The sequence below is a fragment of the Macrotis lagotis genome, chromosome 5 (genome assembly GCF_037893015.1).
Source record: "Macrotis lagotis isolate mMagLag1 chromosome 5, bilby.v1.9.chrom.fasta, whole genome shotgun sequence".
NCBI lineage: Eukaryota > Metazoa > Chordata > Mammalia > Peramelemorphia > Peramelidae > Macrotis > Macrotis lagotis.
In genome coordinates, this window is record NC_133662.1 from 26735275 (window position 1) to 26762883 (window position 27609).

The window sequence follows — 27609 nt, forward strand, 5'->3', positions numbered from 1 at the left end:
CCAGGCCCTTTGATCCCTTATTGTTGATGCAGCCAGGTCCTGTGTAATCCTAATTGTGACTCCTTGGCATCTAAATTGTTTCTTTCTGGCTGCTTGCAGGATTTTCTCTTTTATCTGATAGTTCTGGAATTTGGCTACTATATTCCTTGATGTTTTCATTTTGGTATCCCTTTCCAAAGGAGATTGATGTATTCTTTCAATAACTATTGTGCCCTCTGGTTCCATGATATCAGGGCGGTTTTCTATCACTAAATCCTATAATATTAAGTCCAGGCTTTATTTCTCTTTAATGTTTTCAGGAAGACCAATAATTCTTAGGTTATGTCTACTTGATCTGTTCTCAAGGTCAGTGACATTGCTGATGAGGTATTTTACATTTTCTTCTATTTCCTTTCTGTTTTTTTGCTTTTGTTTAACATATTCTTGTTGTCTAATGAAGTCATTAGTTTCCACAGACTCCATTCTTTTTTTAGAGAAGAATTTTCTTCATTTACCTTTTGTAACTCCTTTTCCAATTGGTCAATTCTATTTTTTTTAGGTTTTTTTGCAAGTCAATAGGGTTAAGTGGCTTGCCCAAGCCCACACAGGTAGTGTCTGAGGCTGGATTTGAATTCAGGTACTCCTGACTCCAGGGCTGGTGCTCTGTCCACTGTGCTGCCTAGCCGCCCCACTCAATTCTATTTTTGAAAGAGTTTTCCATTTGACCAATTGAGGTTTTGAGAGAATGACTTTCTTTTTGCATTTTTCCAATTGTATTTTCCAAGGATTTCCATGTATGTTTTCTTGTTGCAAGGTGTTAATCTTCTCTTGGGTTTCTTTTCCCAAATTTTCCAATTGATTTTTAAATTACTTCCTGATTTATTCAATGAAGTCTTTCTGTGTTGGAGACCAAATAATAATCTCCCCAGAGATTCTAGATCTCTCTGAGTTAGGGTTTCTACCTTCTAGGAATTTTTCTGTGGACCCCTCTTTTCTCTAGCCTTTCTTCAATTACCTAAGATCTTGAGTTGGGGGAGGGGCTAGGTTCACAAATGTTTGGTATTGGAATCCCCAGAGGTTTTACTCACTGGGTTTGGTAACTCCAAGTGGGCTGGTCAGGACGGGGTGCTAGAGGCTTTGCTCATTGAATTTAATAGCTCCACATGGGCCAGCCAGTAAGGGGTGCTGATTGTTTTCTCTGGAGTGTCTATGACCTTGATTTGAGCTCCCTCTTTTGTCTTGGAGGACATGGGTGGGGCTGCTGGATGCTTTTAACCTTGATCAATGAGGACTATGCCCTGGGGTGAGGTAATTACTCTCTCCATTCACAGCTGAGGGTATTCTGCTGCCCACCACTGAGCCTGGGGTAGAGGTGGGCTATTGCTGTCTTTGTTCTGGGAAGAGAGTTCAACTGAAAGGAAAGTAGGGAATCTGAGATCCTTCAGAACAGAGGAGCCCGGCAGATTGATGTCTACAACTCTTCATGCTGGAACTCACCCTCCAATCCTGTCAGTAAACCCCAGACCATCAGTCTCACAGCCAACACCTCTGGGCCCCAGTTGGCTCTTCAACCCCAGCTCCCACAGTCAACACCTTTGAGACTGATCCCAGGCTAGTCTGGCTCACATCCCTCCCAACAGGCTCTCTGCTCTCTGCACCTGGCTCACTCACGATCCTGGGAGACAAAGCTTGAGCTAGATGTTCTTCTCCTAGCTTCTTTTTCTAGGTTTGTTTGACTGGATTTCTGTTAAGAGGTTTGTTTCATATTATATATGAAGGAAGATCAGGAGACTTTAGCACAGTGCCTGTCTTCTTTCTGCTATCTTGTCCGGAAGTGCTATCAGTCTTCTTGAAGGTCTTGTACTTTGCTTAATTCTAATGCCTTCCTTCTGTGGATTATTTTCTTTGTACTGGGTATATAACTTGCTTTGCAGCCAAGAATCCATTATCCAGCAAAACTGAGCCTTATCTTCCAGGGCAAAAGATAGACATTTGATAAAATGGAGACTTCCAATATTTCCTGATGAAAAGACCAGAGCTTGATAGAAAATTTGAACTTCAAACAAGAGGCTCAAATCCCTGCTTGGGAGAAAAGACTTTAATAAGTCTCAAGAATTGAAACTCTTTTAGAGAGAATATATTTAGCCAGAAGTGATGCACATTCATGACCTACTCATAAAACTGTTATCCAATAAGTTGAAACTGGCTATATCCCTACCTGGGAGAAAGACTCTAATAACTCTGAAGAATTGTAATTCTATTAGAGAAAATATACTTAGCCAGAAGTGATGGACTGTCATGACTTTTCTGTTACTCCGATAGAATGATTTAAAAACAATTTCTCCATAAAAAGGGGGGATAGTAAAGAGATGGGAGGATGGAGGAGACTGAATGGGGTAAATATCATTACATTTAGAGGTACAAAGGACTTATTGCAATAGAGGGGAAGAAGGGAGGAGGTGATAATCACCTGAATCTTACTCTCATCAGATTTGGCTTAAAGTTAACATACATACACTCAGTTAGTTAAGAAACTTATCTTACCTTTCAAGTATTAGAAAGGTGAAAGGGGAGAAGGGAAGCAAAGGGTAACCAACAGAAGGAAGGGAAAGAAGAAGGGGAAAAGAGAAAGGGGAAAAAAAGGGAGAGGGGGGTTGGATATAGGAGGGCAAGCACAATGAAGATGGTGGTATTCAGAAACAAAATACTGGGGACTATGGATAAAGTAGGAAAAAGGGGAAAATAAAAACAGAGGGAAGATAACATGGAAGGCAATAAAGAGTTAGTAATTATAATTTTGTGAAGGGGATGAACTCTCCCTTAAAATGTAAGCAAATGGAAAAAGTGGATTAAAGAAAAGAATCCTACAATAAACTGCTTACAAGAAACTCATTTGAAGCAGAGAGATACATACAGATAAAAGGTAAAAGGTTGGAGCAAAATATATATTGCTTCAGCTAAAGTGAACAAAAGGAGAGGTAGCAATCCTTATCACGGACAAAGCAGATGCAAAAACAGATATAATTAAAAGAGATAAGGAAGGAAACTATATCCTCCTAAAAGGTATCATAGACAATAAAGTAATTTCAATACTAAACGTGTATGCACGCAATGATATAGCATCCATATTCTTAGAGGAGAAGTTGAAGGAGTTACAGGAAGACATACACAGCAAAACTCTACTAGTGGGAAATTTCAACCTCTCCCTCTCATATTTAGATAACTCAAACCATAAAATAAACAAGAAGGAAGTTAAGGAGGTAAATAGATTGTTAGAAAACCTAGACATGATAGACTTATGGAGAAAATTGAATGGGGATAGAAAGGAATATACTTTCTTTCCTGCAGTACATGGCAATTACACAAAAATTGACCATGTACTAGGGCATAAAAACCTAATGATGAATTGCAGAAAGGCAGAAATAGTGAATACATCTGTCTCAGATCAAAATTCAATAAAAATCACATGCAATATTGGACCAGGGAGATGTAGACCCCAAACTAATTGGAAACTAAATAACCTCATTTTAAAGAATGAGTGGATCAAACGACAAATTATAGAAAGAATTAATTATTTCATCCTAGATAATGACAATAATGAAACAAAATACCAAAACCTATGGGATACACCTAAGGCAGTTGTAGGGGATATGTTATATCTTTAAATGCTTACATGAATAAATTAGAGAAAGAGGAAATCAATGAACTAAGTTAATTAGAGAAAACAAATCGAAACCCCCAGTTAAATAGCAAATGAGAAATTCTAAAAATTAAAGGAGAAATTAATAAAATCAAAAGCAAGAAAACTATCTAACTAATAAATAAAACTAAGAGCTGGTTTTGTGAAAAAAAAACTCAATGAAATTGGTAAACCTCTGGTCAATTGGATTAAAAAAAAGAAAGAAGAAAACCAAATTGCTAGTATCATAAATGGAAAAGGTGAACTCACCACCAATGACAGGAAATCAGTTATAATTCAGAATTATTTTGCTCAGCTGTATGCCAATAAATACGATAATCTAAGTAATTACAAAATATTGAGATAAATATGATAATCTAAGATAATTACAAAAATATTTACAAAAAATATATATTTGTTTGAAAGTTGTCTTCCCCATTATATTGGAAGTAATTTGAGGGCAGAGGTGGGCTTTTGCTACTTTTTATCCCTCCTACCCCAGTGCTTAACAAAGTACCTGGCACATATTAATTAAATATTAATAAATGTTTTTGATTAATTGATTCCTGCCATATCTGTTACAGTGATATCTGAGAGAATTTTACAGCTTATTGTTAACTGTAAAAATACTATCAGATATCACTGTAATAAAAGTAAGAGGTATGTTCCTACTTATTGAAAAGAAGTGGGAAGACATCCTAAGCTACCTTTGCCTTTCATCTTCTTGCATCAGCTCTGTCATAATTCAACCACTGATTAGAATACCTGCTCCAAAACACAGAGGAAAAAATCCATTCATAAATAGTAAGATGAAAAATACAACAAAATGGCAGATTTTAAAAATTCATTGCAAATATTGAGTTCCCCAGTGTTGTATTGAAAGGAAGAGTGAATCTTCTCTCCTGAGCTCCCAGCCTTAACAGAAACAGGAAGAATGGGTGTTGTGCCTTGAATTAGTCATGATTAGAACTAGAAGAACAGACCACTTTGAGACTTAAATTGCTTCATTTGAACTGCTTCAAAGCACCCAGAAGTGGGTCTCCCAGAAATATGAAATTATAGGCAAAGTGTTTCTAAATGATACATAACAAAAAACTTTAACAGTTCATCAATCAAATTCCTACTATATAAGAAAACTTTAAATGTGTTGATGTTTCAAGGACCCATATCTTTTCTAAAGGACATTTAGGATGACAGGAATGTTTAAAGAATAGGATCCCTGTTTTTCAGGAGCATGTTTTTCATGCTGTTTTAGTCACTAGTGTAGTCTTAAAACTAGTTAGTTAAAAGAACTCTCAGAAAAGTATGAGCATCTGTGAAGGTTAGATCACTCCATAGATACATTGAAAATAAAAATTCTTTAGAAATGAAACTTTTTTTTAAAAAAGGTAAAATAGATAACAAAGAGAAATGGGCATTGATGAGAATAGGTGAGATGAAGGTGTGGAAAATATAAAGAGGCACTGTCTTCATAGGAAGATATTATAGAACCAATCACTTTGTATTGAGAATTGTGTCTGGATTAGAAGAAAAATATGGCCAGAGACTTGACTAGCAATTTTGGTGCCTAGGGCAAGTTTCACAAAAGTACCCTTGTGGTGGGAGCAATATCTTAAGCTCTACCCCCATATAAATTAGGCTGGTTTTTCTTTTAAACAAACAAACAAACAAACAAACTCCCTCTTGTTCCCTAAAATGCAAGCATTCAGTTCACTGTTTTCTTTAACATAGTTGTTTCCCGACAGGAATGAGCATCTTATAAAATGTACATTAGCTCTTCATGATAACCAACAATTACCTGCCCTCTTATCAAGTAGAAGCAGGAGAAAGAATCCCATGATGAAGGGTTGGTAAAAAGAAAACAGACTTTTCAGGCAGAAACCTACAACCCAGTTAGGGAGACATAGATTCAGAGATTGAGGAAGGTCATTCTGTCTAATAAATTTTGAGCATGATGCCATGATCTTTTCCCATACAATGATTTCAATGGACTAGGATCTTCCTAAATCAAGGATTCTGAATCTTTTCGTGTATAAAGATTTATTTATTAAATTTTTAATCCCATTTCATTGATATCTTTTGTTTTTATATCGTCTCCATTTCTGTATGTATCCATCCCTCCTCCTGGATCCAGTCAACCATCCCTTGTGATAAAAACTGAAAAGCAGGAAGAAAAGCAGTTCCACAAAATCAGTCAACTGTGTCTGACTGCACATTGAATATGTAATTGTGTGTATGTGCTTACACACTATATATGTAGTGTGTTCATAGACTCTGCAAAGATGGGAGGGTTGTGCATTCTTTTAACTCTTCTTCAGGATTAAGCTTGGGAAGATTTTAAACATCAGAAAGTTTTAACACTAAAAAATTTTTATAATCAATGAAGCAACACACATCTATTAAGCACTTACTTTGTACCAAGCAATGTAATAGGCTTGGGGGATTCAAAGACAAAAAATGATGCAGTAGTTGTCTATCAAGGAGCTGGAATTCTGCTGGAGGAGACATACAAACATACAAACACATGCACATACACACATATATTTATACACATGTGGCTATATATGCATATATGTATATATACACACATTTGTACATATATCAAAATAAGATTAATATAAGATAATTAAAAACAAAGATGTTAGATGACTCAAACTATAGTAGCTGTTACTATTGTTGTTCTCTAGTCATTTCAGTTATGTCTGATTCTCTGTGACTTCATTTGGAGGTTTCTTTACAAAGATGCTGAAGTGGTTTGCCATTTCCTTCTCTAGTTCATTGTATAGATGAGGAAATTGAGGCAAACTCAATTAAATGACTTACCCAGGGTCATTCAGCTGGATTTGAACTCAGAATGATGACAGACAGAAAAGGGAAAAAAGGGATAGGGAAAGAGAGAGAGAGAGAGAGAGAGAGAGAGAGAGAGAGAGAGAGAGAGAGAGAGAGAGAATCTAACTGAACAGTTCTTGAGCCCTTTGTAGTAGCCAGAGTCAATTCTTTGAACATTGATACTCCATCTAAATCTCTAGACTGTCAGACCAGGAAGGTGAAATAGAGGCAGGGACTAAGAAAAAGACATAGGATAAACCACTGGGGGGGGGGGGGGGGCGGAGATGATATAATCTTGGAAAAATCAGTTTTTCCTGGAAAGAAGAAGTGAGTTAAAGAGTGAACTCCCAGCCAAAATTTTGTCTCCACAGTGACACCTGCTAGTTACAAGGGTTTAAAGTTCTGGTCTTTGATTTAGGAAGACATGGATTCAACTCCTTTTTCTAAATCCATTCTAGATTTGCTTCTCAGCAAGTAGCTGAATCTCTCAGTGCCTCAAGCAATTTTTGAAAATCTCAGGAAGTTTGGAGAGGTCAGGGTTTTGGTTCCTGATAGTGGTTGTTGTTTTTTAATTAGACCTATAATTTAATTCATATAGGGAACTCCAAGGGCAGAACTATGTTGTTTAGTGGATAGAGCACTAGGTCTGGAGTCAGGAAAATCTGATCTAACCTAATAAATTTACTAGCTGAGTACCCTTGGACAAGTTACATAATCTCACTTCACTTTAATCCATGGGAGAAAGAAATGGCAAGCCAACTCCAGTTATCTTTGCCAAGAAAACCCTATAAACAGTACTGGCATGTTATGGCACATGGGTCACAAAATATAACACATGATTGAACAACAATAAGGGAATTGCTCCTGACCTTTTTCAGTGAAAGGAGTTGTCACAGCTGGAGTCCTTATATAGATTAAATTAGAGGTCTAGTTAAAAAGCATCAATTACCTGGAACCAAAATCCAATCTTTCCAAACCAAATTTTTTCTCTAAAACAGGAATTTCACCACTGGAATATGACTTCTTCCTAACTTCTGCCTCTGGTCCATATTAGCCCTTTATGCAATATTAAGAAAGGAATGAAAGAAATCATTTATGGATCTTTCCATCCACTGGACAGAGAAAATGTGAATCTGCAGGAACATATTCTCTGCTCCTTTTCCTACTATCTCCATAAAATTTTTTGATGTTCAGTTATTTTGCATAATGTCCAACTCTTCATGACCTCCATTTGAAATTTTCTAGGCACAAATATTGGAATAGTTTGCTATTTTCTCCTCTTGCTTATTTTACAGATGAAACAACTATGGTAAATGGGGTTAAGTGACTTGTCCAGGGTCACACAACTAGTAAGTGTCTGAGACCAGATTTGAACTCAAGAAGACGAGACTTCCTGACTCCAGACCCAGTATTCTATCCATTTCTACCAACTATAGCTCCACAAAAAATAAGACATCTTCTTATATTCTTCAGGAATGGGTCCTCCTGGGATCTCTAAAAAATTGACTCTGACTCCACCTCTCCTGTCTACCAAATCCAGATCATGAAAAAATTCTGTTTGGTGGAGATGTAGGCATTTACTTTTGCACCATTATAAGTCAGCATTGGGATGACTAACTTAAAAACAAAATCCTTCTTCATATATTGTATTCCATTCAGAGCACAGTGGTGCTCTGAATTTTCACAGTGGGTGAAAATGTTGACTGTCAGCCAACTAGACAGACCAAATAGCAACTCAGAGAGAAAGGCATTTTGTTTACCCTGTCCCACAAGAGCAATACAAACAACGCATGGAAAAATACTTGGAAAGTACTTAAAAGCATTCATCTGGTGTTAAAGAAGAAAAAAAGATATGTTCAATGTTCTGGTTAGTGATATAGACAAGGTTTTAAAAACTACACTAAATAAATAGGTTTTCCTTTCATCCTCTCATACCTCTTTTTCCTACTGCATTCAAGTCTTTCTTTTCCCCCTTTCTCATATTGGATTTTTCTAAAATAACTAATAAAACACTAAGTTTGGGAGAATGGTGGTAGAATTGAGGGTACCCAAGGGACAAAGCCATAACAAGGGTAGATCCCTGGGACTTTTCCCCAGGGTGATGAATTTAGAGTCCCATTGTAAAGAACAAATGTTTAGTATCTTCTAAGTAATGGGGACAGTTAGATGGTGCATTGGATAGGATAACTAGACCTGGAGTCTAGAAGACCTGAGTTCAAATATGACCTCAGACACTCACTAGTCAAATGACCCCAGGGAAGTCATTAATCCCGTTTGTCCCAATTTCATCATCTATTAAATGAGCTGAAGAAGGATATGGTAAGCCACTCCAATATCTTTGACATGGAAACCTCAAATGGGGTCACAAAGAGTAGATCAACTGAAAAACAGCAACAATATGAAACAACTATATCCTATATTAACCTCCTTTTCCCTTTGCTAGATTTTAGTTTCCCTCCATTAGACTTTTTTGGTGTACTCAGAGCTCTGAATCCCACTTACCAGTTGATGGCCTAGCCCAGCATTAATGAAACTTTCCCTGGGTGTGGTTTATGGCTCTTTCCTCAAGAGAAAAATTCCTAGCTACAGCTTTGCCAGGTGATAAGCTCTTTATCACATATCCCAGGATAAACTGGTAAAGTAGCATATCACTTAGATACATAAACACATAGGAAGTTAGGATCATAGGATTTAGAGCAGGAAGGGACTTCAAAATTTATAGATAGGCAAAATGAACCAGGAGAAAAGCAACAGTCATTTTAAGGATAAAATGAGATAATGAAAAAAAAAATTGTGAATTTTAAAACTTATTTTTTAAAAGAAGTTCATACTTTTCCAAAAGAAGTAGAGAAGAAAGTCTTGTTTTCTTTCTAGCTCTAGCACAGTGTTTTGCACATCAAATTACCTGATTTTCCCAAAAATCAAAGAGGGGAACTGGAGTTGGAATCTGGGTCTTTTGTCTATAGGTTCAAAGTAGTTTCCACTATACCATGCTGCATTCTTTTAATTTCATAATATTTTTTTGGTACAACAGATACAAATTGTATATAGATAAATGACTTAAAGAAATACCTATAATTTTCTCAACCTGAATCAATGAAGATAGCTCTCTGACTCATCCAAATCTCAGGTCTCAGCACTGAGGCCTATAATCTTTAAGTAACTTGTCCAGAAATTGCTAAAATCAGGGGGCAGCTAGGTGGCGTAGTGGATAAAGCACCGGCCCTGGAGTCAGGAGTACCTGGGTTCAAATCTGGTCTCAGACACTTAATAATTACCTAGCTGTGTGGCCTTGGGCAAGCCACTTAACCCCATTTGCCTTGCAAAAAAAAAAAACCCTTAAAAAAATTTCAGAAATTGCTAAAATCTAGTAGAAATCACAGTGAATAGAGTGCTGGGCTTCAAGTCAGGCAGATCAGCTACCTGAATACATATCTAGCCTCAGACACTTACCAGCTATGTGACCCTGTTTGTCCCAGTTTCCTCATTTGTAAAATGATCTGAAGAAGGAAATGGCAAAGTATTTCAGTATCTTTACCAAGAAATTCTCAAATGGTGTTACTAATTGAATACAACTGAAGAACTACTGAACAAAAAAGTAAGAGTCAGAAGAGAAATTTTCTTTTTTATTATGAACTTAACAATCATCAACCAACACAAACATCTCAACATACAAAAACAATAAAGGAGAATTTTATAGTTCACCAAGAGCTACATTCCATACAGTTAACAATACCTTACATTTATATAGTACTTAACTATGTTCTAGATGTTTTACATCTATTTTCTCATTTAATACTCAAAAAAAAAAAAAGCCAAACCAAACAAATCTGGGAACTAGGTGCTATTATTATTCTCATAATTACAGATGAGGAAACAGGAGCAATCTGAGTTAAGAAACTTGCCCAGTATCACACAGCTAGTCAGTGTCTAAGGCTAAAACTGAGCTTAAGTCTTTCTGCCTCCAGGTTCCAGCACTCTATCCACTATCCCACCTAGCTGTCTAAACAATGTATGTTAAATTCAAGAAACTGTTATCAAGGGGTAGCAAGATGCTGTAGTGCATACAGCACCTGCCCTGGAGTCAGAAGTACCTGAGTTCAAATGTGAGCTCAGACACTTAATAATTACCTAGCTGTGTGGCTTTGGGCAAGCCACTTAACCCCATTTACCTTGCAAAGAAAAAAGAAAAAAAGAAACTGTTATCAAAATGCCTTGTTTGTGTTTCCTTCTTAAACTTTTGTCTATTTCTATATGTTTTAAAATGTCTTCCTAGTTCTTTCTTTTGGTGGGAATGGAAACTAGGGTGAGGGACATGAGAAGTACCTCTACCATTATCCACCCATTCCCTTTAACTCTCCCTTCTTCCCTCCACAACTGGAAGACCTCCCTGTAACCTAGCACAAGTATAGTTTTGGGAAATAAATCTACATAATGGACATCTGCAAATGTCTGGTTCATTCTAAATTATAGCCCAGCACCTCTGCTCCGAAGCCTATTGGCTTGCTTCATGGCTTCTAAAGCCTTGATTGATCATTACTCTGATCAGTTCTGGTTTCCTTTTTTTGTGGTCAGTCTACAAATTGTTCTCTTGACTCTGCTCATTTCACTCTGAATCTTTTACATCTTCCCAAGTTTCTCTAAATTCTTTACATTTTCAGTTTCTTAATGACACAATAATAATTTGTTACATTTACATAGCAAAATTTGTTTCTTCATCCTTTGCTACAAAAAGAAGGGTTACTCTAAGAATCTTTGTACATATAGGTTCTTTCCTTCTATGTTTTAAGTCTTTAGGGAATAAGACTAATAATGGTATCATTGGGTGAAAGAATATGTGCAGGTTACTAGGTTTGGAGTATAGGTCCAAAGTGGGTGGGCCAATTCACAGCTCCAGTAAAAGTTTATTAATGTACCTGCCCTTTCACAAACTAAACAAACTAAACCCAAACCAAACCAAACCAATCAAAACAACAATAACAAAACCCTTGCTTTTCTGATTTTTGTTCAAAGGTAAAATTTTAATTCAGATCTTCTTGATTCCAAGTCAAGCATTCTGTCTATTCTCTACATGAGTAGTGTCAAACTCATGGAAATGGATTCCTGTTACATATGGACTTAGAAAACCACAAATCACCATTACATGTAGTCATTGTATTGTTATTTTTTAAGTATTTCCCAATTTTATTTTGAAATGATTTGGGCTATATTTAGGCTTTGGTATCAATTTGTCCATCTAAAATTTATATAGTGAGGGGGTAAAAGACACCCCAATTGGTAACATTCAAACAAACAAGTTTGTATTGGGGGGAGGGGGTCAATTGGTCAAGCTATTTATGACGACTTTCATTTCTATAGAACAATAAAGCTAATAAATAATCTGATTGCTCACCATATCAGGATGGGGGGAAGTAAGGGAGAAAGAATTTAGAGCTCTAAAATTAAAAAAAGATGAATATTAACCATGTTTTTACAAGTAATGGAGGTGAATAAGATATTATTGGGGGAAAATAAAATAGGTGAGCCACAGCCCATTACTTCTCTTACATCAAACAAACAAACAAAAACAAAAGCCCCCAAAAAACTCAAAACAAAACAACAACAAAAACTTCAAGGATAGCCTAAATAAAATATTATTTTAAAAAACTTTGGCCTAGGTCTGTTTAGAGTGCTTCCCACTGCATAAAGATTCAATGATCTTACAATGAGACCATTACACAAACATATCAAGTCATGTTTCTCCTATATTCTTCAGTCTTCTTTTGCTCATAAATCTTCTCAACTTTGGATAGAACAAAGAACCCTACCAAGGTAGGGGTTTTTCTGCTGGTGATTGCAAACTGATAGGGAGAATGAAATCCTAGTTGTACTATAATTCAAAAAGGGAGCAGTGATAAAAAAAAATGATACCAATTTCTTTCCCCATGTCCCTATGATTTTTTTTTCTTTCTGGAGAAGGGAAGAGGCAGAATAGATTTTAGAAAATATGATACATTTGGTTCTGGTTTCCATTGTTTCTGTAAGAATGTTATTTATCCACTGGAAAAAAAATCCCTTTTGAAGTTCCTTTATGGTCTCTAAGATAAAACTCAAAATTCTCTATCTGGCATTTAAAATCTTCCACTATGTGGCTCCCATTACCTATCCAATCTTATTCACATTGCTTCCCTTCAAGCCCTCTCCATCATAGTAACTAGAGTTGTTTGTTGTTTCCTATACTCAAAATCATATCTCCAATGTCTGTTAATTTGCATGGTCTCCACCCCATAACTAGAATGTACCCCCCTCCTCATTAGTTCTTACAATTCTATTGTTGTTCAGTCTTGTCTGACACCAAGGGACCCTTTTAGGAGTTTTATTGGAAAAGATACTAGAATGGTCTGCCACTCCTTTTGGAATATTATTGTACCATAAGAACAGAGACTGAATCTGCAGTTGTATTCATCTAGAGAGCTTCTGGATGAGGGAATGGCATGGGGACAGATATCTTCTCTACAACTGGTGGATACTGAGAGATCTTGCCCAGGCTCATATGGGCAGTAAACATCTAAGGCAGAACATTTCATCGAGAACTGTAAATATTATTATCCTGGTTTTACAAGTGATGATTTCTTTTTTTCTCAGGTAGTCCTGACCCTGCAGATAGCCCTCTCTATCTACTACACCAGAGGTATTAAACTGGGAAGGCTCCAAGGAATTGACCCAACTCTCTAGTGTACCCTGAACCAGAGGAAAATGTAACTAGGAAAAAGTTTAACAATATAAATACCCAATACAAATACAATATAACAGAGACAATGTTAATTTGTACTTTTCTAAGTTAATATGCATCCTGCAGGGATATATTTCTATTTGAGTTTGACACTACTGTTTTTCATTGGAGTCTGACTCTAATGAACTATTGAAATAGCAGTAGCAGTAGCAGTAGCAGATGGCTCAGATAGCTCCAGAGAAGAGAGTGACACTGGTGACTTTGCACAGTCCTCCCTCACTTAAATCCAATTCACTTGTAAGTCATAGCATCACCTTCATAATGTCATGATCCTGATCCTCTTCAAGAATTAAGGGCTAGTTGGTGCACTGGATAGAGCACTGGCCTTGGAGTCAGGAGTACCTGAGTTCAAAGCTGACCTCAGACACTTAATAATTTCCTAGCTGTGTGGCCTTGGGCAAGTCACTTAACCCCACTGCCTTGCCAAAAAAAAATAAGTATGAAGGACAAGCAACAATCTGTGAGTATTAAGAGTTGTCCTATTATTTATCTAACTCATCAGTTCCAATTAGACAACATAGCTCCCTTCTCTGATTCCTTCCTTCTCTTCCTTCCTTCCTTTTTCCCTTACTTAATTCCTGCTTCTCTCCCTCCCTCCTCTTCCTCTGTTCACATTGTCTAAATGAGTGTCCTACCTATTACACTACTACACTGCTTTCTTTATGCAGTGTCAAAAACTCCCCAAATCCTGGGGGTCTGAGGAGTTGGAGAGGGGAATTCATCATTACAATATAGCAAACTCTTTGTTCCAATTCCAAATGATTTCACATCCTCAACCTTTGTTCAGAGCTGCTCTTAGAGTTCTGAAGATGTTGTGGGGAAAAGGAAATATTTCATGGAATAGCTCAGGTCACTGATACTTTTTTAAGATATTAGGTTTCTAAGAATTCAGTCTTTTAGTCTGAGCTGACACTATTATGCTATACTCTGCCAGTTGGGTGATCATACTCTTTGGAGTAAATTGTCCCTCCCTGAACTCGTTTACTTCCTCCTTAAATCTATGAGGCATATTATTTGATTGTTCATTCCAAGGTTAGCATGACTACAAATGTTCAGAAAGGTCATAAAAATACTGAGCTCTTTAAAAGCCCAACCAGACAGACTTGACTTTGCTGCCTTCTGACAGTGGTAAACTCCCAGAGTTGAGTTTGTGAGGTGGAAGGGAGCTGAGGTTTTGGCAAGGTTAAACTTACTGACTATTTCAGCAGCTTGTGAAGAAGATAGGGCCTGGACCAAGATCTGAGGGACCTCATTAGTTGTCAGGAAGCATGGGCTCATAAGCTGGAGAGACGTGTCTGAATTAAGGCAAGGTGGAAATGGGAGGAGACGATTTCATAGCATGAAATTTACCAACAATCCTATAAAATTCTTTGTGCTAAAGCCAAGATTAGCCATGCCATTCTGTGTCTTTTTAATGGGAACAAATACATCTTCCTGTCATTCTTTTTTTTGTTTTCTCATGACAACTTTCTCCTCTGAAAATATTGGTTAATAAATCAAAGAATCTTCACATCAGTGTTTTGTATTCCTTTGGATTTGTGGGAATATCTGTTTGTTCTCATGAGTTCTTCAGGAAAAGAGAGCAGGGATAGCATAATATTAGATTGATATTAGATTGAGTGATGGGGACTAATGTTCAAAACAGGACTGGTATTGTTGCTAATTGATTTATAGTTATGGTAAAGTTACTACACCTTTGTAGTTCAGTTTCCTCAGCTATGAAATGAGCATAATAACAGCATCTACTTCCTATGGTTGCTGTGAGGATCAAATGGCATAATATTATCTACTCTTGGCAAAAAACCTTTTAAATTTTAATATACTATATAAATACTAGTTTTTATTGTTGTTGAATCATTTCAGTCTTGTCTGACTTTTTGTTACCCCTCATTTAGGGTTTTCGTGGCAAACATGGATGACTTTGCCATTTCCTTCTCCAGTTCATTATACAGATAAGGAAACTGAAGCAAACAGAATTATGTGACTTTCCCAGAGTCATACAGCTTGGTTACTGCCTGAGGTCAGATTTGAACTCAGGAGGATGAGTCTTCCTGAATTGAGGATCAATATTTTCTCTAAGGGTCACCTACCTGCTCTATTAAAATAGATAAATATCTTATTGAGTTGTTTTACACATAGTATGGTTTTCCTAAAATGTAGATTATGACCACATCATTCTCCTTAATTAACTCTGATGGCTCCCTGCTACCTCTAGGATCAAATATAAACTCTTTTACTTTTGAAACCTTGACCCCAATTTACCTATCTAAATATGTCCATTACTCTCCTTCATCCTCTAGTCCAGCCAAATTGGCCTTCATGCCATTCTTCATACACAGTATCCCATCTATAATTTCCTTGCCTTTACACTGACTGACTGTCCCCTGTTCTTGCCATGTAGTCCCCTCATTTTTATCTTTTAGGATCTATTACTTGCTTCAAAATTGTGCTCAAATAACGCCTTAGACAAGATTTTTCTGGTTCCCCAGAAGATAGAGAGACTCCCTCATTGATCTTGTATTTATTTTGTATATGTCTATTTATGTACATGTTGTTTCTCACTAAAGATTACTATCTCCTTGAGGGCAGAAGTTGTTCCATTTTTGTGATGATATTTCCAGAGTCTCACACAATGCTTAACACTAAAGTCATTTAATAAGTGGATTTATTAATTGACATAGTGAATAGTATGACTTGAGTTCAAGTACCACCTTTGATACATTCTGGCTTTGTCAGTTTAAGAACTTAATCTGTTTCCCATACCATTTCTTTAAGATAATCTCTGTGCCCTATGCCAATCCTCTAAAATAAATGAAAACCCTGAGAGATAATTTCTTGGGGTTTTTTTTTTTTGGTTTTTTAAGTTTTTACAAGGCAGGGGGGTTAAGAGACTTGCCAAAGGTAATTATCAAGTGTCTGAGGCCTGATTTGAACTCAGGTTCTCCTGACTCCAGGGCCAGTGCTCTATTCACTGCACCACCTAGCTGCCCCTGAGAGATAATTCTGAGTAATTAATAACAATTTGTTAATTAAACTACCCAGCAATCAATAAATAGATAGCCAATTCTCTTGGTAGCCAAACTTTCCAGGGGAGATACCTTTCCAAAAGGGAATTCTCCTGAAACATGGAAATCAACCTTGATTGGAAGACAATTAATGAGGAGGTGGGCTAAAAATCTTAAGCTGCTCCTACTGAAAACATGGCTTGATCATGACACTTAGTAACCTCCAGCAATCTGAGCAGAGGAAACCATTTCCATGGACCTCTCTGAATGGTCTTCTCCTTCATAAGCTAAGTAACCCAAAACTCTAATGGAGGAAATCAAGGACAGGGGTTCCTTTTCTCAGGGTAAGAGCTCATCTAGATTAGAATCTACTTACACTCTAAAGAGAAATTAGGTCTCCTAGTTCAGTATGGGGCTGGCCCAAAATTGATAAGCATGTTCCTTTAGGGTTAGGGATAATTTCATCAATCAGTCATGTCCTTCAGAGACTGTGTGAACTTAATGGGAGTTGGAACTTTACAGAAGACAGAAAGGGAAAGGATGGATCACAACGAAAAATTAATTATTGATATAATCTTATAATATTAATTTCTCTCAACTAATATATCAGCACAGTTGCTGAACTGCATTTTTCTCACTAGGAGTTTGCTATAACAATGAAATCACATCTAGCCATCATAGTAATAGTAATACTCTGTAGCTAGTCAATCTCAGAATTCATACTCTATTTTCAAAGTATTTGTTCATTGAGAAATCTAAGAAGAGTTTGCATGTAATTATCAGTGATATTATCAACTGTAGCATAGTCTTTTTTCTTATCTTTTGTATCTTCAATTCCTCTGTAATCATGTAATATTTGATGAGAGTTCACTGCTACTAATACTATCTTATTCTTTCCCCAATTTTGGAGACAGTTCTAGAATGTAGTTGGATATTTTCTTGGTGGACTTGGAGTATCTGACTTTTTTGCATCTTCTTACTGGAGGGAAAAACATGAGTGGTGATTGCCAAGTTCCCTGACCATCATGAGAATTTGATGGGTATATGTTGTGGATGTCATTCAACACTACCAAGAGTCTTGTCTATTCAAAAATTTGGGGTGGATATAGGTTGGAGGAGGTAATAGAAAAATGGAGACACAGATGAGTAAATGAGACCTAGCAAAATTAAGCGACTTGTTGAAGATCAAAGCAGACACAAAAGTCAATATAGAATCTTGTCAAAATATTTTGGAGATACCCTGTTTCCAATAACTGGGCCCAGCCAAACAGACCATGCCCTGAAACTGGTATAGCAACAATCTTTTGCCCTTTGGGTGAACTTAAACTCTGGTAAAGTATATTGCTTTGACAAGCACCAGGTATTCACTGTGGGATTTATGATTTTAGTTCCCCCGATTTTCCAGGGACCTGAGAGCTAACATTTATCATATCTCTTGACATGCTCTCAAATCTACATTCCTGTTCCTGTCACAGAATAATCCCAAGACTTGAGACAATCAACTATTTCCACCAGTTGAAATCCAGGTATTCCACACATGGGAACAGCAACTCAAGATTTAAAAATGATTATGTCATGATCCAACCCACTTGTGATTCATGTATATAAATTCTTCCTTTCCCCCCAACAAGATAGGTCCTCCCCCTCAGAAGGACTTCCATTTACATGTGTCATTTTTCTCACTCAAATTAATTAAACTTCTATTTGATCCTTGACTCTTATCTCTAGTCTGCTCTGTTTGTTCTGGCTATTCACAGCTCAGAAGCCAGTCCCACTCTGGTTAACACTCCTCATTTCTTATCCCTATTTCAGCTTCTAGATCAAGTCATTTCCCATCATATATATCTGTATGAAGAGCTAGAGCTAGAAATGGTCTTCTTGGTACAATTTGAAGGGTATCATTATGAAACCTCCATCTCACAACTATCTTCTTCTTCACCAGCACTGATCCCATCATTAAAAAATTCATTCTTTCCATCTTCAAAACTTTTGAGTCTTTTAGAACCTTCTAATAAAATGCAAGTATACCTAAGAGTAAATACCTAGAAGTAATCTATATTTTAACAACTTTCAACACATTTGTCAGAAGCAATTAGTCCATTTGTTTTCTGATACTGTCTGCTAGCTAAAAGCAAGACTTTGAGAGAAGAAACAGAATAATTACCAGAGGGGCCAGATATAGACACAAAAGACAGTTTTCAACAATTTTCCAGTTTTTACTACTATTATTTTTGTATCTTATTTCATATAAAGCCATAGAACTAAGAATTTTAAAGATAAGACACTATAAATTTGTTTAATCATATCCTCTCATTTTAAAGATGGAATAAATGATCACACTGAAGTATAGTGTTCAGTTCTGGATGCCACTGTTTAAGAAACCATTGATGAGCTAGAGATTTCTCAATGAAAACAAAGGTAAAAGGATAGAGAAAGGGGCATGTTTAACCTGGAGAAAAGAAGGCTAAGGGTGAGGGAAGGGAAAAGGAGGATGATTGCCAGGGCTGATAATTGTCTTCAATAATTTGAAGAACTGTCATATAGAATAAAAATTTTAGTTTATTCTATTTGGTCTCAGAGGGCAAAAATAAAATGTTGAAAGTTGGAACGAGGCAAAATTAGGCATGATGTTAGGGAGGAAAAAACAACTTCTTAACAATTAGAGCTGTCCAATAATGGAATGATCAAAGTGATCAGCCCCAATCCATCTAGGAGGTCTTCAAGCAGAGACTGGACAATTATTTTACAGTATGTATGGGGGGAGTAGAAGTAAGGGTGGGAGTTCTTTTTCATATAACATTTGCACTAGATGACCACTGCAATGCCTCTAGTTCCCAAATTCTGCAATCTTATAAAACTGAGATTGAAAGAATGAAAGTGAATAGTTGCTCAGTCTCACAGTTACTAAATGACAGAATGTCATTTTTCCTATCTATAGACCAAAAACATTCACTATGATAAAGTTCTTGTAGAGAAATGTTGCTAATTTACTTCATATTTGAATAGAAGACAAGTGGAAGTTATTTTTACATATCATTTAACACATCCACAGTTAAATTAGCTTTAAAAATGACTTTATTGTTGTTTTAGAAAATAAATCTGTATTGTTATCTTTTGCTTTTTGCCTAAATGTCCCCTTATATTCAACTAATCCATTAAAAATCTGTTAATAATGTGCAATGTTCCAATGTTCCAATGTTCCTGCCACCTTTATTTATGAGTTTGGAGGTTATTTATGAGGTTTCTTTTTATATCCCTTCTTGGGAGTCATGCTTGTTATTTATAATTTTGCAGTATTTATTTTCTACTGTTTTCTTTTTTTCCTTCATCCCATTTGCATGATTGTGGTCATTATATTACTTCTCTAGTTACTTCATGTTGCAAAAGTTCATTTAAGTATTTCTGTGCTTCTCTGCATTCCTCATATTTTTTTGTTTCTTCTTTCAGTTTCATTTCTGAATATATTCCCTCCTATGCCAAGTGAATCAATTCTTGTAACTTCTTTGTTTTTTTATAGGGAAGCCTATATTTGAGGCAGAGGTACTTGGGAGGAAGAGATTCCAAGGCTCTTCCCTTTGGGGGGGGGGGGGAAATTGGGGAAAGACAAAACTAAAGACCAGGAAATAAAGAAAAAGAGAACTGAGAATTTGCCAAGCAAAAATCCATCATAGCTGATCAAAAGCTCTATACAGTTATTCTATGCTATAGTAGGAGGGTCAGGGACTTACAAGACCAGGCTGGTGAGAATAGGTCCAAAGGACAAATATGAACCTAGCAATTCCCTGTCCCTATTTATTGCTTTTAATACTGATCTCTTATTCCTCGGGAGTAGCCAACCCTCTATATTTTGAAAACATAATGGTTTGCTCAGGGCCATATAGAGAGTACATGGAAGAGGGAAGATTTGAACCAGAGTTCTCACACTCTAAATGCAGTGCTTCCCTCTGTGCCCCAATACCTCATTACCCAGGACTCATATGGAATAAAGAATCTATGTTCCTTCATGTTTTCCCTTTAACATTTCAATAAATTTAACTTCACTCAGATGAGGCAAAACCAGGGAAAAGCAACTTGATTGCTTTTCATTATTGCTGATTGACTAATGCAGATCCTCTCAGAGGTAAATTATACTTAGGAATTAATTGAACATTTGACTTATGATTATTTTTACTATTCTTCATAGGATCCTATAGTTTAGAGCTGGGGCAGCTATCTGGTTCTGGTGTTTCACCAGTAGTAAAGTGATTGTAACCATAAAATTTTCTTTATAGTTTTTCCTTCCACATTATGACTTTCCCACCATGCTTTTGCTATATGTTAGATTGGAATAAGAAACTAAATGGGAATTTTTTGGGGGGGGTTGTAGAAGCTGTAGATGACATATGAAGGACAACAGACAACACAGAAAAGTTAGAAACTCAGACATTCATAAAATTTATGCATAGTAATGTATTATAACAGCATATTTTATCTTATAATACCATATCAATTCATATTTCTTCTCTGGTAGGAAGGGAAACCTCCCCAAAATTTACACAGATATTCCAGACCATGAGGATGTCTTGCATCTGACCCTCTATGATGTGGAAGGGATAACTGTATTCAAAAAGTTTGAAGTTTTGCTCCAGTTTGGTTTTTCCCTACCCTCTATTATAGGCTGCTTTTTCTTTCTTTGCTTCTTTAACTCTTCTTTTCAGATATACTTGGCAACTCATGAAGCCGCCTCCCTCTTTGAAGAGCTGAAAGTAGATGCCAGACTGACAAAGATCTTTGTTTGTATGTGAACAATGCATGTCAAGTGCTGCTTGTTAGAAGATGTTTCTTTCATGAACTATTATCAGAGGTATCTCATCATGGATATACAATTCTCTTGAAAAAAATAAGAGCAAAACCAATGAAGTCTAGAAGTTGAGACAGGAAGGAGTTATCAGTAATGATTAAAATATGCTAAGCATAAGTGGAGCTGAGTTTGGAGTCACCTACCAGAAGAAAAAAAATATTAGAGATGACACATGCAAAAGAATTCACATTGTGCTAAACTGGATAGAGTTCTGGTCTCAGGAAGACTTGGGTTTAAAATTCTGATTTCAAATTCTTGGGTTTAAAGACTATGAAACCAAGTAATTCATAACCTTAGAGAAATCTCTAGGACTTGTCTAAATCATTGATGGGCTGCTAGTGGAAGCAGTTTCCAAACTAAGAGTTCCCTAAGCTGAGAAATCACAGATCCTTAAAGAATTCCAACATTCAAATGAATTAGCATTTACTAACGAGCTATTATGTATCAGGCAATGTGTTGCTAAGTGTTAAAGATACAAAGATGAAATGATCTGTTTCCTGAAGGAACTTACATTTTATTGAGGAAAATAATATATATATATATATATATATATATGCATAGAAGTATATAAGAAAAAAATGTAAAGCACTCACATTTATGAGTGTTTGCTATACACTAGCAGCTGAGAATATAGAAGAATTGAACTGAGATCTGAAAGTAACTAAGGATTCCAAAAAGTGGAAGCAAGGAGAGGATACTTTCTAAATGCTTTCCAAGGGGGACTTCCTGTCAATAACGCAGAGATGGAAGAGGAAATATTATGTGATGAGAAGGAAGAAAGTTACTATTTGTGACATATGAAACTAACAATTTCTGGGTAATTAATAACTTTATAGTTATGCTAGCAGATAATAAAAAGAGTCAATAAAATTCTCAAGTGCTGATATCCTTCATGGAATCTATTCAATACTTCCATGCCCTTGAAAGAGTGGGTATTCCTGAGGGTGACAATCAACTCTGATTGATTAACAATTAATGAAATAATGAATATTATAATGAAAGGTGGGTTTATTCTAAAGAGGGGCTAGGGAATGTGACTCTCATCATTCAGTCTTGGTCAAAGAGACTTATCTCTTATTCAGAATTTTCCTACTTAGGGCAGTCTAAACAAATGAAATCCACCTTTACTCAGACCTGGCTGACTAAAATCAACCAGATTTCACCAGACTAGAATCTATTTGTAAGGTTTTTTCCTAGTTGGGTAGGGATATAATTCCACCTAAATAAGATGATCTAGCTAGAGTAAATTTTTGAGCAAAATCAGAGCTCTCCCCAATAATGTGTTATTTAATAATCATTTATCTTGTGTTATTGTTCCACAAAAAAAGAAGAAACCAAGGAACAATAGCATAATATATGTGACATAGAGACAGTAGAAAAGTGATATAATAAAAAAAATCCACTGGAACTGAAGGCAAGAGATCTAAGTATCAATCCTGGTCCTAAGACTTACTACCTCAGTGAAGACAAAAAAAAGTCTCTACTTGTCTAAGCCTAAGAGTTGTAAAATGAAGAAAAAATAAAACTCATTCTTCTTACTTCTCAAAGGATTATTGGGAAAGTGCTTTGCCAATCTTAAAGGCCACAGAAAGGGGAATTATCAGTAGCAAAACTGATGATAGGAAACAGGACAAATGATTCACAAATCAGAGGCCAATGAGTAACATGATAGAATTGTCAACCCAAAAATAGAATGATGCTTGAAACTTTATTTTAGTAAGAAAGACAGGAATTAGTTGCTTATCTGGCTAATAACTGTAAAAATTATTTTCCAAGTACCTGGTAAAGATTTTTCCGCTTAATTGTATAAGATTTCCCATAATAGGTTCTGATTTAAAAGCTTTGAGTTTTATATTCCATTAATGGGATGCTGTCCTAGTTAATCCACCATAGACCCTGGAGAAAGCCATATTCTGGCCCTGGCAAGTCATTTATGATATCTATTTGAAAATCCCAAAGAAATAAACTCTTGCTAAACCTGCCAGTACTCTCATCAACAAAGTTTGGTCACTTTGGAAAATAAAGTATACAGTTTTACATATGGGTGGTACTTGACACATTTGTTATTCAGTTGTGTCCACGTTTTGCTGACCCCACTTGAGATTTTTTTGGGCAAAGATACTGGAATGGTTTACCATTTTCTTCTCCAAACTCATTTTACAGATGAGAAACCTGAGGCAAACAGAGTTAAAGTAACTTGTCCAGGATCACACAGCTAGCAAGAATCTGAGGTCAAATTTGATCTCAGGAAGATGAATCTTCCTGACCACAGACCTGATATTCTATCTACTGTGTCACTTAGCTGCCATCTTGTATGTGAATACTTGTACTTGGTGTTACCTATTATATAATGTATATGAAGTCAGACTACCTTTCCTTTTTAACAGACATATGACAGCTTACATGAATTCTCATGTATATTACTAAATTTGTACTTTAAAGTAGTCTCCAATGGAAAACCCCTCTTATAGCAAAAAAGCTGCCATTGCTGAAGACATTTTGGAAATTTTCCCCTTGGAATTGCCTTTAGATCCAATTTTTTAAATATCATCATTGCTTATAAATCTTCATCCTTGGAGGATTGATTTAAACTTATGCAAAAAGCCATTTGAAGTCAAGTTTGGTGAAGAAGATTGGTGACTAAGCTGAAAATTCTATTTTACTTTGAAAACAAATTACCAAAGATACATGAAGTAAGTCTATACAATAATGAGATTGAATTTCTTATGTGGTCATGTGCTGATAAATTTGATCGAAGGAGGGCAATTCCCAAATAGGAGCTCCAAAAATTGTTTTGAGTCATGAAAACATTGTTTGAATTATTATGTGAACTTGAGGAGGCAACTTTGAAAGGGACAGTATTCATTTGGATGCAGAAGTATATTTTTTGTTAAAAAACTATTATTACTTTATAGCCAATTCTCATTTTCTTTGTCTGTACTAGACAATTCCATTGGTTCATTTATATAATCTGTTTATATAATGCATTTTCTTGTTATCAGATTTGAAATAAAATCAGAATCTTCACCATTGGAATAAAGAAGACATGTATAAGATAAAGAAAAGACAAGGAAGAGATGGGAGAAAAAATTTATTTCTGACCTTTCCCTTTCCATTTTAGAAGATGAAAGAGAAGGTGACTTGAAGATCTTATGATTATTTTGTAGCTGTTATTGTTCAGTCATTTCAGTTGTGTAAAACTCTTTGTGACTTCGTTTGGAATTTTTTTTGCAAAAGTATCAGTTTGCCATTTCCCTCTCCTTTGCATTTTACAGATGAGGAAACTAAGGCAAATAAGGTTCGGTGATTTTTCCAAGGTCACAAAACCATCATCTGAGGCCAGACGAATCTTTTTGACTCAGGAACAGCATTATAGTCTCTCACTGAGTTACCTATTTGCCTATGAAATCAATGGAATTTGTGGATTCAATTATATTTTATATGGCTTTAGGTGAACACTGAAAGAGTTTGATTTTGCTAAATGAGAAATTTTTATTATGAAAATGATCTTCTCTTCTGATTATACTCACATTTGGGGGTATAACATGCAGTTAGGCAGCTCAGTTTTAGAGTTGTCTGGGGATATTGAAAGGTTACGTGATTTGCCTATAGTAATATAGATAGTAGAGTTCAGGGCAGGACTGGAAGCCAGAAGCTACGGACTCCTAGGGCATACTCCATTGTATCATATTGCCTCTCCGTGAATGAATAATGAATAAATGATATTCTGAAGTAAGAGTCTATCTTTTACCTGTATTCTGGAAATGCCTGGAAATCTATTTGAGAGAGTTCCAACTCTTTCTCTTATTTGTCAAAATTTCACTAATAAATTCTATAGGCTATTGGAGAGATTTGATGTCCAAAAAAGTAATGGCTTGCCATTTTACCAGGCATAATAAAAGCATAGAATTATAGAACTTAAGAAACCATGAATGAGTGATTATGAAATCTTTTAACCCCTTTGGCAGGTGTCTACCATCCAGAAAACTTTGTTTTGTTTTGCTTTTTAGATTCTTCAAGGCAATGAAGTTAAGTGGCTTGCCCAAGGCCACACAGCTAGGTAATCATCAAGTGTCTGAGGTCATTTTTGAACTCAAGTCCTCCTGACTCCAAGGCCTATGCTCTATTCACTGCGCCACCTAGCCGCCCCTGTTGAAAACTTTGTAAGTAGACTAATTTCCAGAAAGATCAGAATCAATGGGAATGGTGTCACCACCACTTTCTTATAATCTCTTATACTCATTCTTTGTGCCAGAGCAAACTGTATTTCATAAACAATTTATTTTGCTTCAGATTTTTAAAATTCCAAATGTGAAGTTTAGAAATGATCAAGCCCTTAGATTTATAGATTTCTTATCTCATATGATTGTAAATCTTTATTTTCTCTGCACAAATTTTCCAGTTATCTGAGATAGCAGACAGAAAGGGCCTTCTTTAAATGTCCTTGAGGAAAGACAAGGTCACATTATCACCTACACCAGACAATCTTTCCATGCAGTTCATAGTTGTCCTTGGCATTACCCAACCAAATGTCACAGAATTCATAGCTGTCTGGGTTTTGCCTTGTTGAATGAAGTGGTTATGGATAAAGAATGAGTTAACCTTCTGCACTGAACCAATGTGTCACTTGACAACACTTCAGATGGAGGCTGTCATTTTGCTCTTATTTCAAGCAACAGGTTGAAATTTCAAAGGGGTTATTGGCATACAGTTTGTTGTGTGTCCTAGGGGTTGTTGTTGGCAGACTTTTAACCAGGACACCTGCCAAGCAAGATGGCATCTTAGCAATTCATGTGGTCTTGTTATTCCACTTTTCTCTAGAGTCATGTCTCAGGAAGAAGCCTCCATTACCCCCATAGAAGTAAGTCAAGTTAATGACACTTCTGTCAACTTTATGTCAGAGGCTTTTTTTCCTGAGGAAAGGCCTAGCTATATCATAGGAATCTATCATTCCTCTGGTTCATTGTCTCCATCCAGGTAATATGAGATTTTTCTATGAGTATTTGAAATAATATATAATGTGAGAGGGAGATTAGAAGTGTTTTGTTTGGGGTCGGCTAGGTGGTGCAGTGGATAGAGTACTGGCCCTGGAGTCAGGAGTACCTGAGTTCAAATCCAGCCTCAGACATTTAATAATTATCTAACTGTGTGACCTTGGGCAAGCCACTTAACCCCATTTGCCTTGCAAAAAAAACCTAAAAAAGGAAAAAAAGAAGTGTTTTGTTTGGCCCCAAAGGGAGGAACCCAAAAGCTTTGAGTGGAGGTTGCAGAACAAAATGGGTTTAGGCTTAATATCAAGCAAAAATCCTTTTAAAAAATTAAACTTTTTTATAAGTCAAGTGTTTTCTAAGAAATCAATATGTTTTTCTTGATTAGAAGTCTTTGAGAAGAAATTTGATGAGGATTCTTGGAATATATTTTAGCAAAGCTTCTTTATTTGGGTATGAATAGGAATAGATGGCTATTAGGGAAGTTTGTAACTGATACTTCACCTCCCACCAAGTGTCATCGTTAACTACTCTTACAAGGATATAAACTGTCTAGGCTTGATGCAAAATCAACTTTATTTATAGATTAGTGCAAATAGATAATAGAGTTTGTAGATGAGTCCATTAAAGTGATAATATTCACTGGTAAACAATCTCTCTCCTCTAAGTACTTTAGAATAAATTAGCTTTTCTATGGTGGGCTATGGTTCTGCCAGGAATGATTGAGATTATAGATTTGCTTGTTTTGTGCAACTTTCAGCTAGTATTTCCACTTACTCTTCTGAGTTGATACCTTCCACAGTTCTCATTCCTGAAACTCTCCTTTGCCCATTGCAAGATGGAAATCATATTATTTCTAGTCTCATTTACTGGCTTCTGTATTCCTGCCTCCTATGTCTTCTTCTCCAGCAAGATGGTCAATATATCTCTGACTATTGGCTAACATCTTCCAATCACCTCGGTTCCACAGATGGGACTTGCTGTCTTCCCTGGGGACCATAGCTTACATTGGCAGATGAATGTCTCAAGCAGTCAATAAGCATCTATTAAGCACTTACTATATATCTGACACTGTACTAAGCTCTGAAAATATAAAGAAAGGTCCAAAAGGAAAGAAAAATCCCTGCCCTCAATGAGCTTACATTCTAATGAGGGAGTCAGTATAGATAGCTAGATACATACAAGATATACATAGAGTAGATCAAAGGTGATTTCAGTAGGGAAGCAGATAGGGAGATGGAAAGGTCTTGGGTGAGTAACTTTCCTTTTTGGGGATGTTGGTTCATCTATAAAATCAAGTTGTTGTGCTAGACAACTTTCAGTTTTAAATCTTATGGGTTTATTCCTTATTCATGAAAATATTCATTCAAAATTTAATACTTTTTTTAAAAAGTATATTTTCATTTTAAAAGGAAACGACACAGCCCAATCATTAAACTATTGTGACAGTATATTGAATGCTGAACTTAGACTCAGAAAGACTGAATTCAAATCTGGAATCAGATTCTTAGTAGTGG